At 40.2% G+C, this 17,889-nt stretch overlaps 1 long non-coding RNA gene across 4 annotated transcripts in view; it reads right to left on the bottom strand.

The window, feature by feature from the left end:
* Nucleotides 1-17,889, bottom strand: part of LOC126083334 (uncharacterized) — a 42,939-nt gene that overhangs the window by 11,248 nt on the left and 13,802 nt on the right. For all 4 annotated transcript variants that reach the window (XR_007518779.1, XR_007518781.1, XR_007518782.1 and 1 more), the window contains exon 3: nt 13,159-13,416. This is a non-coding gene — a long non-coding RNA (uncharacterized LOC126083334). The remainder of the gene's footprint in view (nt 1-13,158; nt 13,417-17,889) is intronic.

Raw genomic sequence — 17,889 nt, 5'->3', positions numbered from 1 at the left:
AAGAAACTAGGAATCCTACACAACAAGATTAAAAAAAAAAAACAAGGAAAACATAAAGACTCAGCAAATGCAAAATCAACAACAATGAAAAAGATGGAAAAAAAATACATAAAGAAAAGCAACTCAGCACGGAAAATTAAGTGGAACAAAGAAACTGTCAACAACACACAAAAAAAGATATCAAAATGACAGCACTAATTATGCTGAATGTAAATGAACTCAATGCACTAATAAAGAGACAGGAAGTGGTGGAATGGATTAAGAAAACACTTTCGGTCTATATGCTGCCTACAAGAGATACACCTTAGACTTAAAAACACAAACAAACTAAAACTCAAAGGATTGAAAAAAATATGTCAAGCAAATGACAATCAAAAAGGAGCAAGAGTAGCAATATTAATATCTGACAAAATAGACTTTAAAGTTAAATCCACCACAAAGGATAAGGAAGGACACTATATAATGATTAAAGAGTCAGTACACCAGGAGGACATAACCGTATTATTTACACACCCAATGACAGGGCTCCGAAATACATAAAACAAACTCTAACAGCATTGAAAAGAGAGATAGACAGCTCCACAATAGTAGTAGGAGACTTCAACACACCACTTTTGGTGAAGGACAGAACATCCAGAAAGAAGCTCAATAAAGACACCGAAGATCTAAATGCCACAATCAACCATCTTGATCTCATAGACATATACAGAACACTTTACCCAACAGCAGTCAAGTATACATTCTTTTCCAACGCACTTTGAACATTTTCCAGAATAGACCACATATTAGGCCGTAAAGCAAGCCTTAGCAGAATCCAAAGCATCAAAATATTACAAACCATCTCTTCTGACCAGAAAGCCATAAAAGTGGAAATCAATAACAGAAAAAGCAAGGGAAAAAAATCAAACACGTGGAACAACATCTTACTCAAAAACTATTGGGTTATAGAAGAAATTAAGGATGGAATAAAAAAATTCACAGAATCAAATGAGAATGAAAACACATCCTACCAGAACCTTTGGGACACAGCAAAAGCAGTGCTCAGAGGTCAATTTATAGCAATAAATGCACACATCCAAAAAGAAGAAAGAGCTAAAATCAAAGCATTAACCCTACAACTCGAACAAATAGAAAAAGAGCAGCAAAAGAAGCCCTCAGGCACCAGAAGAAAGCAAATAATAAAAATTAGAGCAGAATTAAATGAAATAGAGAATAGAAAAACAATTGAAAGAGTTAACAAGACCAAAAGCTGGTTCTTTGAAAAGATCAACAAAATCAATAAACCTCTAGCCAAAGTGACAAACGAAAAACAGGAAAGGAAGAAAATAACCTGAATAAGAAATGAGATGGGCGATATCACAACACACCCAGCTGAAATTATAAGAATCATAACAGAATACTATCAAAATTGTACTCTAACAAATGTGAAAACCTAGAGTAAATGAACGAATTTCTAGAAACACACTACCTACCTAAACTAACACAAAGGTAGAACAACTAAATAAACCTATAACAAAAGAAGAGATTGAAAAGGTAATTAAAAAACTCCGAACAACAACAACAACAAAAAGCCCTGGCCCTGATGGCTTCACTGGAGACTTCTACCAAACTTTCAGAGAAGAGTTAACACCACTACTACTAAAGGTATTTCAGAACGTAGAAAGAATGGAATACTCCCAAACTTATTCCATGAAGCCAGCATAACTTTGAAGCTAAAACCATGTAAAAAAAAGATACCACAATAAAAGAAAATTACAGACCAATATCCCTCATGAACTTAGATGCAAAAATCCTCAACAAAATTCTAGCCAATAGAATTTAACAACATATATTAAAAAAAATTCACCATGACCAAGTGGGATTCATACCAAGTATGCAGGGGTGGTTCAACTTTAGAAAAACAGTGTAACCCATCACATAAATAAAACAAAAGACAAGAACCACATGATCTTATCAATTGATGCCGAAAAGGCATTTGGCAAAGCCCAACACCCATTCATGATAAAAACTCTCACCAAAATAGAAATAGAAGGAAAATTACTCAACATAATAAAGGGCATTTATACAAAGCCAACATCATCCTAAATGTAGAGAGTCTGAAAGCATTCCCCTTAAGCACAGGAACCAGACAAGGATGCCCCTTATCACCACCCTTAATCAACATTGTGGTGGAGGTCCTAGCCAGAGCAATTAGGCTAGGAAAAGAAATAAAAGGCATCCAGATTGGTAAGGAAGAAGTAAAAGTATCTGCATTTGTAGATGATATGATCTTATATACAGAAAACCCTAAAGAATCCTCAAGAAAACTACTGAAACTAATAGAAGAGTTCAGCAGAGTATCAGGATACAAGATAAACATACAAAAATCAGTTGGATTCCTCTGCACCAACAAAGAGAATGTCGAAGAGGAGATCACCAAATCAATACCATTTACAATAGCCCCCAAGAAGATAAAGTGCTTAGGAATAAATCTAACCAGAGGCGTAAAAGACCTATACAAAGAAAACTGCAAGACACTAGTGCAAGAAACCAAAAGAGACCTACGTAAGTGGAAAAACTTACCTTGCTCATGAATAGGGAGACTCAACATTGTGAAAATGTCTACCTGAAGCAATCTACAGATACAATGCAATCCTGATCCAAATTCCAATGGCATTTTTTAATGAGATGGAGAGACAAATCACCAACTTTGTATGGAAAGGCAAGAGGCCCTGGATAAGTAAAGCATTACTGAAAAAGAAAAACAAAGGGGGAGGCCTCACACTGCCTGATTTTAGAACTTCTTATACTGCCACAGTAGTCAAAACAGCCTGCTACTGGTACAACAGGAGATACATAGACCAGTGGAACAGAATTGAGAATCCAGTTGTAAAATCAGTCACCTATGAGCAGCTGACATTTGACAAAAGCCCAAAGTCCATTAACTGGGGAAAAGACAGTCTCTTTTAACAAATGTTGCTGGCGTAACTATATATCTATCTGTAAAAAAAGAAACAAGACCTATACCTCACACCACTCACAAAAACTAACTCAAAATGGATCAAAGACCTAAATGTAAAATCTAAAATGATAAAGATCACGGATGAAAAAATAGGAACAAACCTAGGAGCCCTAACACGTGGCATAAACAGAATACAAAACATTACTAACAATGCACAAACACCAGAAGAGAAACTAGATAACTGGGTTTTTGTTGTTGTTAGGTGCCGTTGAGTTGGTTCCGACTCATAGCGACCCTATGCACAACAGAACGAAACACTGCTTGGTCCTGCGCCATCCTTACAATCGTTGCTATGCTTGAGCTCATTGTTGCAGCCGCTATGTCAATCCACCTGGTTGAGGGTCTTCCTCTTTTCCGCTGACCTTGTACTTTGCCAAGCATGATGTCCTTCTCCAGGGACTGATCCTTCCTGACAACATGTCCAAAGTATGTCAGTCTCGCCATCCTTGCTTCTAAGGAGCATTCTCGCTGTACTTCTTCCAAGACAGATTTGTTCGTTCTTTTGGCAGTCCGAATATTCTTCACCAACATCACAATTCAAAGGCGTCAGTTCTTCTTCAGTCTTCCTTATTCATTGTCCAGCTGTACATATGATGCGATTGAAAATACCATGGCTTGGGTCAGGTGCATCTTAGTCTACAAGGTGATATCTTTGCTCTTCAACGCTTTAAAGAGGCCCTTTCCAGCAGATTTACCCAATGCAATGTGTCTCTTGATTTCTTGACTGCTGCTTCCGTGGCTGTTGATTGTGGATCCAAGTAAAATGAAATCCTTGACAACTTCAATCTTTTCTCCGTTTATCATGATGTTGCTCATTGGTGCAGTTGTGAGGATTTTTGTTTTCTTTATGTTGAGGTGCAATCCATACTGAAGGCTGTGGTCTTTGATATTCAGTAGTAACTGCTTCAAGTCCTGTTCACTTTCAGCAAGCAAGGTTGTGTCATCTGCATAATGCGGGTTGTTAATGAGTCTTCCTCCAATTCTGATGCCCCATTCTTCTTCATATAGTCCAGCTTCTCGGATTATTTGCTCAGCATACAGATTGAATAGGTATGGTGAAAGAATACAAGCCTGACACGCACTTTTCCTGACTTTAAACCAATCAGCATCCCCTTGTTCTGTCCGAACAACTGCCTCTTGATCTATGTAGAGGTTCCTCATGAGCACAATTAAGTGTTCTGGAATTCCCATTCTTCGCAATATTATCCATAATTTGTTATGCTCCACACAGTTGAATGGCTTTGCATGGTCAATAAAACACAGGTAAACATCCTTCTGGTATTCTCTGCTTTCAACCAGGATCCATCTGACATCAGCAATGATATCCCTGGTTCGACGTCCTCTTCTGAAACCCGCCTGAATTTCTGGCAGTTCTGTGTCGATATACTGCTACAGCCATTTTTGAATGATCTTCAGCAAAATTTTGCTTGCGTGTGATAATTGTTCTATAATTTCCACATTCGGTTGGATCCCTTTCTTGGGAATAGGCATGAATATGGATCTCTTCCAGTCAGTTGGCCAGGAAGCTGTCTTCCATATTTCTTGGCATAGACGAGTGAGCAACTCCAGCACTGCATCTGTTTGTTGAAACATCTCAATTGATATTGCATCAACTCCTGGAGCCTTGTTTTTTGCCAATGCCTTCAGAGAAGCTTGCACATCTTCCTTCAGTACCATCAGTTCCTGATCACACACTACTTCTTGAAATGGTTGAACATCGACAAATTCTTTTTGGTATAAGGAGTCTGTGTATTCCTTCCATTTTCTTTTGATGCTTCCTGCATCGCTTAATATTTTCCCCATAGAATCCTTCACTATTGCAACTCAAGGCTTGAATTTTTTCTTCAGTTCTTTCAGCTTGAGAACGCTGAGCGTGTTCTTTTGGTTTTCCATCTCCAGCTCTTTGCACATGTCATTCTAATACTTTGTCTTCTCAAGCTGCCCTTTGAAATCTTCTGTTCAGTTCTTTTACTTCATCAATTCTTCCTTTTGCTTTAGCTGCTCAACATTTGAGAGCAAGTTTCAGAGTCTCCTTTGACATCCGTCTTGGCCTTTTCTTTCTTTCCTGTCTTTTCAGTGATCTCTTGCTTTCTTCATGTGTGATGTCCTTGATGTCATTCCACAGCTCATCTGGTCTTTGATCACTAGTGTTCAATGCATCAAATCTATTCTTGAGATGGTCTCTAAGTTCAGGTGGGATATACTCGAGGTCATATTTTGGCTCTCGTAGATTTGCTCTGATTTTCTTCAGTTTCAGCTTGAACTTTGATATGATCAGTTGATGGTCTGTTCCACAGCTGGCCCGTGGCCTTGTTCTGACTGATGCTATTGAGCTTTTCTATCATCTCTTTCCACAGATATAGTCAATTTGATTTCAGTGTGTTCCATGTGGCAAGGTCCATGTGTATAGTCACCATTTATGTTGGTGAAAGAAGGTATTTCCAATCAAGAAGTTGTTGGTCTTGCAAAATTCTATCATTCAATCTCTGGTGTTGTTTCTATCACCAAGGCCATATTTTCCAAATACTGATCCTTCTTCTTTGTTTCCAACTTTCACATTCCAATCGCCAGTAATTATCAATGCGTCTTGATTGCATGTTTGATCAATTTCAGATTGCAGCAGCTGATAAAAATTTTCTATTTCTTCATCTTTGGCCCTAGTAGTTGGTGTCTGTCAGTTTGTTATACTGTGGGGGCTTGTGTGTTGCTGTGATGCTAGAAGCTATGCCACTGGTGTTCAGATACCAGCAGGGTCACCCATGGAGGACAGGTTTCAGCTGAGCTTCCAGACTAAGACAGATTCGGAAGAAGGACCCGGCAGACTACTTCTGAAAAGCATTAGCCAGTGAAAGCCTTATGAATAACAACAGAACACTGTCTGATACAGTGCTGGAAGATGAGCCCCCCAGGTTGGAAGACACTCAAAGGATGACTGGGGAAGAGCTGCCTCCTCAAAGTAGAGTTGATCTTAATGATGTGGATGGAGTAACGCTATTGGGACCTTCATTCGCTGATGTGGCACAACTCAAAATGAGAAGAAACAGCTGCAAACATCCATTAATAATCGGAACCTGGTATGTATGAAGTATGAATCTAGGAAAACTGGAAATTGTCAAAAATGAAATGGAACGCATAAACATCAATATCCTAGGTATTAGTTAGCTGAAATGGACTGGTATTGGCCATTTTGAATCAGACAATCATATAGTCTGCTATGCTGGGAATGACAACTTGAAGAGGAATGGTGCTGCATTCATCGTCAAAAAGAACATTTCAAGATCTATCCGGAAGTACAACACTGTCAGTGATAGGATAATATCCATACACCTACAAGGAAGACCAGTTAATATGACTATTATTCAAATTTACGCACCAACCACTAGGGCCAAAGATGAAGAAATAGAAGATTTTTATCAGCTGCTGCGGCCTGAAAAGATAACTGGGAGCTCCTAAAAATCAAACAGCTTATGCTCATTCAAAGACTTCACCAAAAGAGTAAAAAGAAACCTACAGACTGGGAAAAAATTTTTTGGCTATGACAAATCCTACCAGTGTCTAATTTCTAAAATCTACAAGATACTGCAAAACCTCAACAACAAAAAGGCAAATAATCTAATTAAAAAATGGGCAAAGGATATGAGCAGACACTTCACCAAAGAAGACATTCAGGTGGCTAGCTAACACATAGATGAGGAAATGCTCGTGATCATTAGCCATTATAGAAATGCAAATCAAAGCTACAACGAGATACCGTCTCACCCCAACAAGGCTAGCATTAATCCAAAAAACAGAAAATAATAAATGTTGGAGAGGTTGTAGAGAGACTGGAACGCTTATACACTGCTGGTGGGAATGTAAAATGGTACGACCACTTTGGACATTGATTTGGTGCTTCCTTAAAAAGCTAGAAATAGAAGTACCATATGATCCAGCAATCCCACTCCTTGGAATACATGCTAGAGAATTAAGAAGAGCCCTCACACAAATAGATATATGCACACCCATGGTCGTTGCAGCACTGTTCACAATAGCAAAAAGATGGAAACAACCTAGGTGCCCATCAACAGGTGAATGGATAAACAAATTATGGCATATTCACACAATGGAATACTATGCAATGACAAAGAACAATGATGAATCCTTGAACCTTCTCATAACATGGATGAATCTGGAAGGCATTATGCTGAGTGTCAGTAGCAAAAGGACAAATATTGTATGAGACCACTCTTACTAGAACTGAAGAAAAGGTTTAAACACAGAAGAAAACATTCTTTGATGGTTACAAGTTGGGGAGGGAGGGAGTTCACTAACTAGATAGTAGACAAGAACTATTTTAGGTAAAGGGAAGGACAGCACACAATATAGAGAAGTCAGCACAATTGGACTAAACCAAAGGCTAAGAAGTTTCCTGAATGCAACCAAACACTTTGAGGAACAGAGTAGCAGGGGCTGGGGTCTGGGGACCATGGTTTCAGGGGACATCTAGGTCAACTGGCATAACAAAGTTTATTAAGAAAATGTTCTGCATCCCACTTTGGTGAGTGGCACCTGGGGTCTTAAAAGCTAGCAAGCAGCCGTCTAAGATGCATCAATTGGTCCCAACCCACCTGGAGCAGAGGAGAATGAAGAACACCAAAGACGCAAGAAAAGAGCCCAAGAGACAGAAAGGGCCACATAAACCAGAGACTCCATCAGCCCGAGACCTACCACCAAGGACAGCCCTGACAGGGAACACAACAGAGAGTCCCTGATGGAGCAGGAGAAAATTGGGGTGCTGAACTCAGATTCTAGCAAAAAGACCAGACTTGATGGTGTGACTGCGACTGGAGGGACCCCAGGAGATACAGCCTCTGGACTCTCTATTAGCCAAGAACTAAAACCATTTCTGAAGCCAACTCTTCAGACAAAGATTAGACTGGACTATAAGACATAAAATGATACTGGTGAAGAGTGTACTTCTTGGCTCAAGTAGATATGTGTTACTAAATGGGCAGCTTCTGTCCGGAGGCAAGATGAGAAGGCAGAAGGGGACAGGGGCTGGCTGAACGGACACGGGAAATACAGGGTGGAGAGGAAGAGTGTGCTGTCACATTATAGGGAGAGCAACTAGGGTCACATAACCATGTGTGTATAAGTTTTTGTATGAGAAACTGACTTGAATTGTAAACTTTCACTTAAAGCACAATTAAAAAAAAAAAAGATGGAAGGAATACACAGAGTCACTGTACCAAAAAGAACTGGTTGACATTCAACCATTTCAGGAGGTAGCGTATGATCAAGAACCGATGGTACTGAAGGAAGAAACCCAAGCTGTACTGAAGGCATTGGCAAAACACAAGGCTCCAGGAATTGATAAAATACCAATTGAGATGTTTTAACAAATGGATGCAGCACGGGAAGTGCTCATTCGTCTATGCCCAGAAATTTGGAAGACAGCTATTTGGCCAATCAGCTGGAAGAGATCTATATACGTTCCCATTCCAAAGAAAGACGATGCAACAGAAAGCAGAAATTATGGAACAATATCATTAATATTACATGTATGTAAAATTTTGCTGAAGATAATTTAAAAAATAGTTGCAGCAGTACTTTGACAGGGAACCATCAGAGATTTAAGCTTAATTCAGAAGAAGACATGGAAAGAGGGATATTATTGCTGATGTCAGATGCATCTTGGTTGAAAGCAGAGAGTACCAGAAAGATGTTTACCTGTGTTTATTGACTATGCAAAGGCATTTGAATGTGTGAATAACAAATTATGGATAACATTGTGAAGGATGGGAAGTCCAGGGCATTTAATTGTGCTCATGAGGAGTCTGTACATAGACCAAGGGGCAATCATTCGATCAGGACAAGGCAACACTGTGTGGTTAAAATCAGGAAAGAAGTACAGGGTTGTATCCTTTCACAATACTTATTCAATCTGCATGCTGAGCAAATAATCTGCAAAGCTGGGCTCTATGAAGAAAAACTGAGCATCAGGACTGGAGGAAGACTCATTAACAACCTGCAATATGCAGATGACACAACCTTGCCTGCTGAAAGTGAAGAGGACTTGAAGCACATACTGATGAAGATTAAAGTCTACAGTTTTCAGTACGGACTATACCTCAACATAAAGAAAACAAAAATCCTTACAACTGGACCAATAAGCAACATCATCGTGATAAATGGAGAAAAGATTGAAGTTGCCAAGGTTTTCATTTTACTTGGATCCCATGGGAACAGCAGTTAAGAAATCAAATGATGTATTGCATTGGGCAAATCTGCTGCAAATAGCCTCTTTAAGGCATTAAAAATCCAAGCAGTCACTTTGAGGACTAAGGTGCACATGATCCAGGCCATGCTATTGTCAATCACCTCATATTAATGGAAACACTGCACAAGGAATAAAGTAGACCAACAAAGAATTGATTCCTTTGAATTAAGGTGTTGGCAAAGAATATTGACTATATCACAGACTGCCAGAAGGATGAAAAGTCTGTCTTGGAAGAGCAGCAAGAATGCTCCTTAAAAGCGAGGATGGCAAGACTTTGTGCCATGTACATGTTATTAGGAGGGACCAGTCCCAGGAGAAGGACATCATGTTTGGTAAAGTAGAGCGTCAACAAAAAAGAGGAAGATGCTCAACGAGATGGACTGACACAGTGGCTGCCACAATGTGCTCAAACACAACAAAGATTATGAGGGTTGCACAGGACGAGACAGTGTTTCTTCGTTCTGTTGTACATAGGGTCACTATGAGTCAGAACCAACTCAACGGTACCTAATAACAGTAAGTTTAAGGACTACTATCCCTCTGTCAGTTTGCTATACTGTGGTTGCTATGATCCTGGAAGCTAAGCTATTTCAAACACTGGCAAGGTCACCTATGGTGGACAGGTTTCAGTGGAGCTTCCAGACTAAGACAAACTAGGAAGAAAGGCCTGATGATCTACTTCAAAAAATTTAGCCAATTATATAACAAAGTTCTAATCTCTAAAGTCTACAGGAAAATCCAATACCTCTACAACAAAAAGACAAATAATCCAATTAAAAAATGGGCAAAAGATATGAACAGACACTTCACCAGAGAAGACATTCAAGCAGCCAACAGACACATGAGAAAATGCTCAAGATCACTAGCCATTAGAGAAATGCAAATCAAAACTTCAATGAGGTACCATCTCACTCCGACATTACTGCCACGAATAAAACAAACAAACAAACAAACAAACAGAAAATAGCAAATGTTGGAGAGGCCACAGGGAGCTTGGAACTCTTATGCACTGCTGCTGAGAGTGTAAAATGGTACAACCATTTTGGAAAATGATATGGGCTCTTCCTTAAAAAGCTAGAAATAGAAATACCATACAATCCAGCAATCCCACTCCTAGGAATATATCCTAGAGAAATAAGAGCCATCACACAAATAGACATATGCACACACATGTTCACTGCAGCATTATTCAAAATAGCAAAAAGATGGAAACAACCTAAGTGTCCATCAACAGATGAATGGATAAACAAACTATGCTACATACACACAGTAGAATACTATGCAACAATAAAGAACAATGATGAATCTGTGAAACATCTCGCAACATGGGTCAATGTGGAGGGCATTTTGCTGAGTGAAACAAGTCAATCACAAAAGGGCAAATATTGTATGAGACCACTCTTGTAAAAACTGATGGAAAGCTTTACACAGAGAAAGAAACAATCTTTGATGGTTACTGGGGGGTGGGGTGGGGGGAGGGGCGGGAAGAGAAAAACACTAACTAGACAATAGATAAATGGTAACTTTGGTGAAGGGTAAGACAGTACACAATACTGGGGAAGTCAGCACAACTTGACCAAGGCAAGGTCATGGAAGATTCATAGACACATCCAGATTCCCTGAGGGATGAAATTACCGGGCTGGGGGCTGGGGACCATGGTCTTGGTGGACATCTAGCTCAATTGGCATAACAGTTTATAAAGAAAATGTTCTACATTCTACTTTGGTGAGTAGTGTCTGGGGTCTTAAAAGTTTGTGAGTGGCCATCTAAGTTACTCCACTGGTCCCACCCAATTTGGAGCAAAGATTCAAGGGAAAGATTAGTCTAAAGGATTAATGGACCACAACTACCACTGCCTCCACCAGACTAAGTCCAGCACAACTAGATGGTACTCTGCCAAAAATTAGACAGGTCGTAAAACAAAATGAGACTAAATGGATACACCAGTTCAGGAGCAAGAATGAGAAGGCAGACAGGGACAGGAACATTTTCTGACTCACTTGCTTTGTCATCAGCAGGGATCAACTGCTCAAGGAGTTCAACATGTTTGGTGAAGTAGAGGGCCAGTGAGGGCATGGGAGGCCCTTGGTGAGATGGATTGGTACAATAGCTGCAACGATGGACTCTAATTGTGAGGTGATTGTGAGGATGATGCAATACCAAGTAACATTTTGTTCTGTTGTACGTAAAGACACCACAAGTCAGTTGTTAGGGCAGCTAACAACAACAAGTTTAAGGAAAGCTTCAGCAAGAGCAGCCATTGGATGTAGTGCAGTGCACGTCATTGGCTGCCTGGTCAATGTCCTTTCCCCTTTTGTTCCCTACTCAACAGAACCCTAATGTGGTTGAGGTAGCCTCATCATACACAGCCACTGTCATCTGCCTCTGGAGGACTCTGACCCCACTCCCAACTCCAGAGGTGAGCCTGATTAGTCTAAGCAAAATTCCATTTCGCTCTCCAGGGGTTGGTTGAGGAAAGGCATGAGATCTAATTTTGGCCAATGAAACTTAGGAGATACCTGCAGGGGACTTCTGGTGAAGGTTTCCTTGCCTTATCCATGAGAAAGAGACATAGTAAGAGATGATTCTTCTTCTTTGGGTTGCCATTATATGGATGAATTCATACGTATATTATGTCTGAAATCACATGGCCATCTTGGTTCTAGGCAGAGTGGGGATCTTGGAAGAATTTTGATGTCACCATTGAACACATGAATCAACTCACCTTGAAGGCCACTCTGTTTTGTGAGGTAATGTGTTTGCAGCTGAAAGCTTCTTAACCAATACTGGGAGGTGCAGCGTACTGGTCAGGACTCTCATTTTTAAGTGACAGAAACTCAATAGTTTGAGCAAAAAGGGGAAGAGGATACTGCTTTGCATAATAATGTAAGATGGATCTCCAGGTTGGCAGGGAAATCTGTGCAGATTATATGGATTTAGAAAAATGTTTTTCTTCTTATACCCTGAACTCTATACTGTCTCTAAGAATTATTTCTCAGCTTTGGAAGATTGTGTGTGTGTGTGTTTCAAACACTGCCAAATGGAAAATTGTGGGAAGAACAAATAGTCATTTTTATTTCATATTGGTGGAGACACCTTGAAGAGGACTGTTTTTGGAATGCCCAAGCTCACCTCATGTTATTCTGCTGGGACCCTACATGGTTATTCTAGACTAGACTTTGAGAAATTTACTACTAGAGGGCTATCATGTACTATGGATTTCCCTGACTTTGGGTAAGTCCCAACCCTATGGATCAGGATTGAGCTTTTCCTAATTGAGTGAAGGTTTACCTGGTGAAGGACTACAAAGGGGTTTCTCTCTCAGAGAAGGGGAAGGAAAGTGCTTTTCAAGACAGGAAACCTGAGAAGACCCCTATGAAGGGTTCGTATTTCTTTTTCTTGGATTCTTGGAAGAATTATACTTGGAATCCAGTTTCAATTCCCCATTGTTCTCTCCGACCTTCGGTAGAGGTTGATAGACCTATATAGCCTTGTGGGTAGGGCTGTGGGGCATTGAGGATGGACTCAGGGTGGGAGTGTGGCCTTTCCAACAGCTTCTGCATGGTGAGGCCCCGTAGTGGGAGCTACATCATATGGCAGATACCCTGAGCAAAACAAGTAGCCCAATAAGGAGCTGAAAGTAGTGGGCATTTGAGACCCTTTCAAATCCATCCCTCAGTCCCTGCTGTTGTTATTGTTAGGTACCATCGACTTGATTTCGACTCACAGCAACCCCACGTGAGGACCAGAATTGTCCCATGGGATTTTCTTGGCTGTAATCTTTATGGAAGCAGATTGCCAGGTCTTTCTCCCATGGAGTTGCTGGGTAGGTTCAAACCATTAACTTTTTGGTTAACAGCCAAGTGCTTAACTATTTGTGCCACCAGGACTCCTTACCTTCAGTTTCTCCAGTAGGCCTTTAAAATTTTGCTTTCAGGTTCTGGGTGTCAGAGGGTAGAGTGGGTCCAGGATCTAAGAAGCTCCTCTGCTCCCTTGGCCCTTTTAAAGCCACTTTTGGTGATAGAGCTCCATTTCTTCTGTGGGTCTGAGCTGGAGCCCAAAGTGCCTGCAGACTGGGTTGTCTGTCCTCTGCAAGGAACATTGATGCCTTTTTACCTCCTCCGTTGTGCTGGCAGGCTTAGAGACTTAGTGCAGCTGTTGAGAAATAAAGCTGTTTAAGTGGTGAGCATTATATTTTGATCCACAAGCCTGTCTGTTTCCAAAACGCCCTTGTAGACACATCAGGCAAAGCCTGGAATATTTTTTTTTTCCCTCCAAAAGGTAGCTAAAGTTGCTTGGTTAAATATGACATGAGAAGCGATTTACTTTTGTGGTGTTGAATACTCCTCTAGTCTCTCCACTGAGGCCACCAGCTTGGATGCCTTCTGAGTGCAAGGGTAGGAGGTTGCTCCTTGACTCTCCTGCCTCTGTCTCTCCCACTTTGGCCTGGCATTCAAGGCTCTTTTTTTTCACGAACTGTTCTCAACTGACCTCCGCAGGCTTAGCTTCATTTATTGGCTGGCACATACTCTATTGTTCATTTATTTGCTTTTTACTGTGTTCTCTAGAGAAGCAAAACCAATAATGCATACGAAGATATATACATAGAGAGAGAGAGATTTATATCAAAGAAATGGCTCACGAGGTTGTAGAGGCTGGAACACCCCAAGTGCGTGGGTCAGGATAGAGGCTTGTCCTGATTCATGTAGCCACAGGGGCTGGCAAACCCAACATCAGCAGGTCAGAGAGCAGGGCTTTTGCTCACAGCTACGAAGATCGATGGATCCCAAGATTGGCCGGCCTTAGGTAAGCTGCTAGCTCAAGTCCCAAGATCCAGAGGACAGATGAACAAGGAACCAGCTGCAGGATCCAGGCTGAGCAAAAACCCTCTGAGCCTTGCCAGAACATCCCCTTGTATTCAATGCAGGCCACATGCCCAAGGAAACTCCCTTTCAACTGATTGGCTGCTCATAGCAGATTCCATCATGGGGGCGATCACATATCAAATCTCAACAGGGAAGTGATCTGTTTTAGGTGAAAGTTTATAGTGCAAATTAGTTTCTCATTAAAAAAAATTTATACACGAATTGTTTTGTGACATTGCTTGCAATCCCTGCAATGTGTCAGCACTCTCCTCCTTTCCCTTTACACCCCAGGTTCCCCATTTCCATTTGTCCAGGATACCTGTCCCTTCCTGCCTTCTCACCTTTGCTTTTGGGCAGTTGTTGCCCATTAGGTCTCCTGTGCTTGATTGAACTAAGAAGCATGTTCCTCAAGTGTGTTATTAGTTTTTTTTATAAGCCTGTCTAAATCCTTGGGTGAAAGGTGGACTTCGGGAGTGGCTTCAGTTCTGAGTTAGCGGGTATACAGGGGCCATAGTTTTGAAGGTCCCTCTAGTCTCTGCCAGACCAGTAAGTCTGGTCTTTTTTTGTGAATTTGAATTTTGTTCTACATTTTTCTCCTCCCACTCTGTCTGGAGCCCCCTATTGTGATCCGTGTCAGAATGGTCAGTGGTGATAGCCGGGCACCATCTATTTCTTCTGTGCTCAGGCTGGTGGAGGCTGTGGTTCATGTGGTCCTTTAGTCTTTTGGACTGACGTTTTGCTTGCGTCTTTAGTTTTCTATATTCTCCTTTACTCTGAATGTGATGGGACCAATAGACGTATTTTAGATGTCTGTTTGCAAGTTTTTAAGACCCCAGATGCTACTCACCAAAGTAGGATGTAGATTTTCTTTACGAACTACTTTATGCCAATTGATCTGAATGTCCCCCGAGGGCATGGTCCCCAGCCCACAGCCCCAGTAACCTGGTCCCTCAAAGTGTTTGGATGTGTCTAGGAAGATTCTATGGCTCTGCCTTGGTCAAGTTGTACTGACTTCCCCAGTATTGTGTACTGTCTTACCCTTCACCAAAGTTACCAATTATCTATTGTCTAGTGTTTTTCTCTTCCGATCCCTCCCTTCCCTAGTAACTATCAAAGATTGTTTCTTTCTTTCTGTAAACCTTTTCGTGAGTTTTTATAAGAGTGGTCTCATACAGTATTTGTCCTTTTGTGATTGACTTTGTTTCACTCACAAAGTTCCCTCCAGATTCATCCACGTCGTGAGATGTTTCACAGATTCATCATTGTTCTTTATTGTTGCGCAGTATTCCATTGTGTGTAGGTAGCATAGTTTGTTTATCCATTCATCTGTTGATGGACACTTAGGTTGTTTCCATCTTTTTGCTATTGTGAATAATGCTGCAGTGAACATGTGTGTGCGTATGTCTATTTGTGTGATGGCTCTTATTTCTCTAGGTATATTCCTAGGAATGGGATTGCTAGATCATACGGTATCTTTTCTTTTCGTATTATGCATTAATCGAAAGTATACAGTTCAACTTAGTTTCTCATACAAAAATTTATACACACATTGTTATGTGACCCTAGTTGCTTTCCCTATATTGTGACAGCACACTCCTCCTTTCCACCCTGTATTTCCCATGTCCATTCAACCAGCTGCTGTCCCTCTCTGCCTTCTCCTTTCACCTCCAGATAGGAGTTGCCCATTTAGTTTCATGTATCTACTTGAGCTAAGAATCACACTCTTCACAAGTATCATTTTATGCCTTACAGTCCAGTCTAATCTTTGTCTGAAGAGTTGGCTTTGGGAATGGTTTTAGTTTTTGGCTCACAGAGTGTCCGGGGGCCATGTCTTATGGGGCCCCTCCAGTCACAGTCAGACCATTAGGTGTGGTCTTTTTACTAAAATTTGAGTTCTGGGGCCTCTTTCCTTTCCATATAAAGTTGGTGATTAGTTTTTCCATCTTGATAAAGAATGCTGTTGGTATATGGGTCTGGATTGCATTATATTAGTAGATCACTTTTAGTAGGATTGACATTTTCACAATGTTGATTCTTCCTATCTATGAACATGGCATGTTTTTCCATTTATGCAGGCCTCTTTTGGCTTCTTGCAATAGTGTTTTGTAGTATTCTTCGTATAAGTCTTTTACCTCCCTGGTTAGATTTATTCCTAAGTGTTTTATCTTTTTAGGGGCTATTATAAATGGTATTGTTTTCCTTTTTGAAGTTCTCTTTGTTGGTGTATAGGAATCCAACTGATTTTTGTATGTTGATCATATATTCTGCTGCTCTCCTGAATCTTTTTATTAGTTATAGTAGTTTTCCTGTGGAAACTTTGGGGTTCTCTATGTATAGGATCATATCATGTATGAATAGGGATAATTTTACATCTTCCTTTCCAATGTGGATGCCCTTTATTTCTTTTTCTTGCCTTATTGCTTCTAGCTAGTATTTCCGGCACAATGTTAAGTAGGAGTGGTGATAAAGGGCATTGTTGTCTGGTTCCTGTTCTCAGGGGGAATGCTTTCAGTCTCTCTCCTTTGAGAATGATGTTGGCTGTTGGTTTTGTATAGATGCCCTTTATTATGTTGAGGAATTTCCCTTCTATTCCTATTTTATTGAGAGTTTTTATCAGGAATGGATGTTGGACTTTATCAAATGCCTTTTCTGTATCGATTGAGATAACCATGTGATTTTTTTGTTCTACTTATGTGGTGGGTTACATTGATTGATTTTCTAATGTTGAAGTATCCTTGCATACCTGGTATGAATCCCACTTGGTTATGGTGTATGATTTTTTTGATATGATGCTGAATTCTATTGGCTAGAATTTTGTTGAGAATTTTTGCATCTATATTCATGAGAGATATTGGTCTGTAATTTTCTTTTTATATTGTGTCTTTGCCTGGCTTTGGTATCAGGGTTATGCTGGCTTCATTGAATGAATTCAGGAGTACTTCTCCCTTTTCTGTGTTCTGAAATAGTTTGAGTAGTACTGATGTGAGCTCTTCTTTGAATGTTTGGTAGAATTCCCAGTGAAGCTGTCTGGGCCAGGGCTTTTTGTTGTTGTTGGGAGTTTCTTTTTTTTTTTTTTTTTTACCTCTTCAGTCTCTTACCGTGGATCTGTTCAGATTTTCTGTCTCAGTTTGTTAGTTTAGGTAGGTGGTGTGTTCCTAGAAATCTGTTTGTTTCCTCTATGTTTTCAAATTTGTTGGAGTATAATTTTTCCTAGTATTCTGTTATGATTCTTTTTATTTCAGTTGGGTTTGTTGCAATGTCCCCATCTCATTTCTTATTTGAGTTATTTCCTTTCTCTCTTGCTTTTCTTTTGTCAGTTTGGCTAATGGTTTGTGAATTTTGTTGATCTTTTCAAAGGACCAACGTTTGGTCTTGTTGATTCTATTTCTTTTTTCCTTCCTGTTCTCTATTTCATGTATTTCTGCTCTAATCTTTATTATTTCCTTTCTTCTGGTAGCCATGGACTTCTTTTATTGCTCTCTTTATATTTGTTCCAGTTGTAGGGCTAATGTTTTGGTTTTATCCCTTTCTTCTTTTTTGATGTGTTTTTATTGCAATAAACTGACCTCTGAGCACTGCCTTTGTTGTGTCCCAAAGGTTTTGGTATGATGTGTTTTCATTCTCATTTGATTCTAATAATTTTTTGTTCCCTCTTTGATTTCTTCTATTACCCAGTTGTTAAGCAAGGAGTTATTCAGTTTCCATGTATTTGATTTTTTCCGCCTTGCTCTTCATGTTATTGATTTCTCCTCGTATAGCACTG

Source organism: Elephas maximus, chromosome 9 (assembly GCF_024166365.1).
Source record: "Elephas maximus indicus isolate mEleMax1 chromosome 9, mEleMax1 primary haplotype, whole genome shotgun sequence".
Lineage (NCBI taxonomy): Eukaryota > Metazoa > Chordata > Mammalia > Proboscidea > Elephantidae > Elephas > Elephas maximus.
This window is presented reverse-complemented; position numbering and strand designations above follow the sequence as displayed.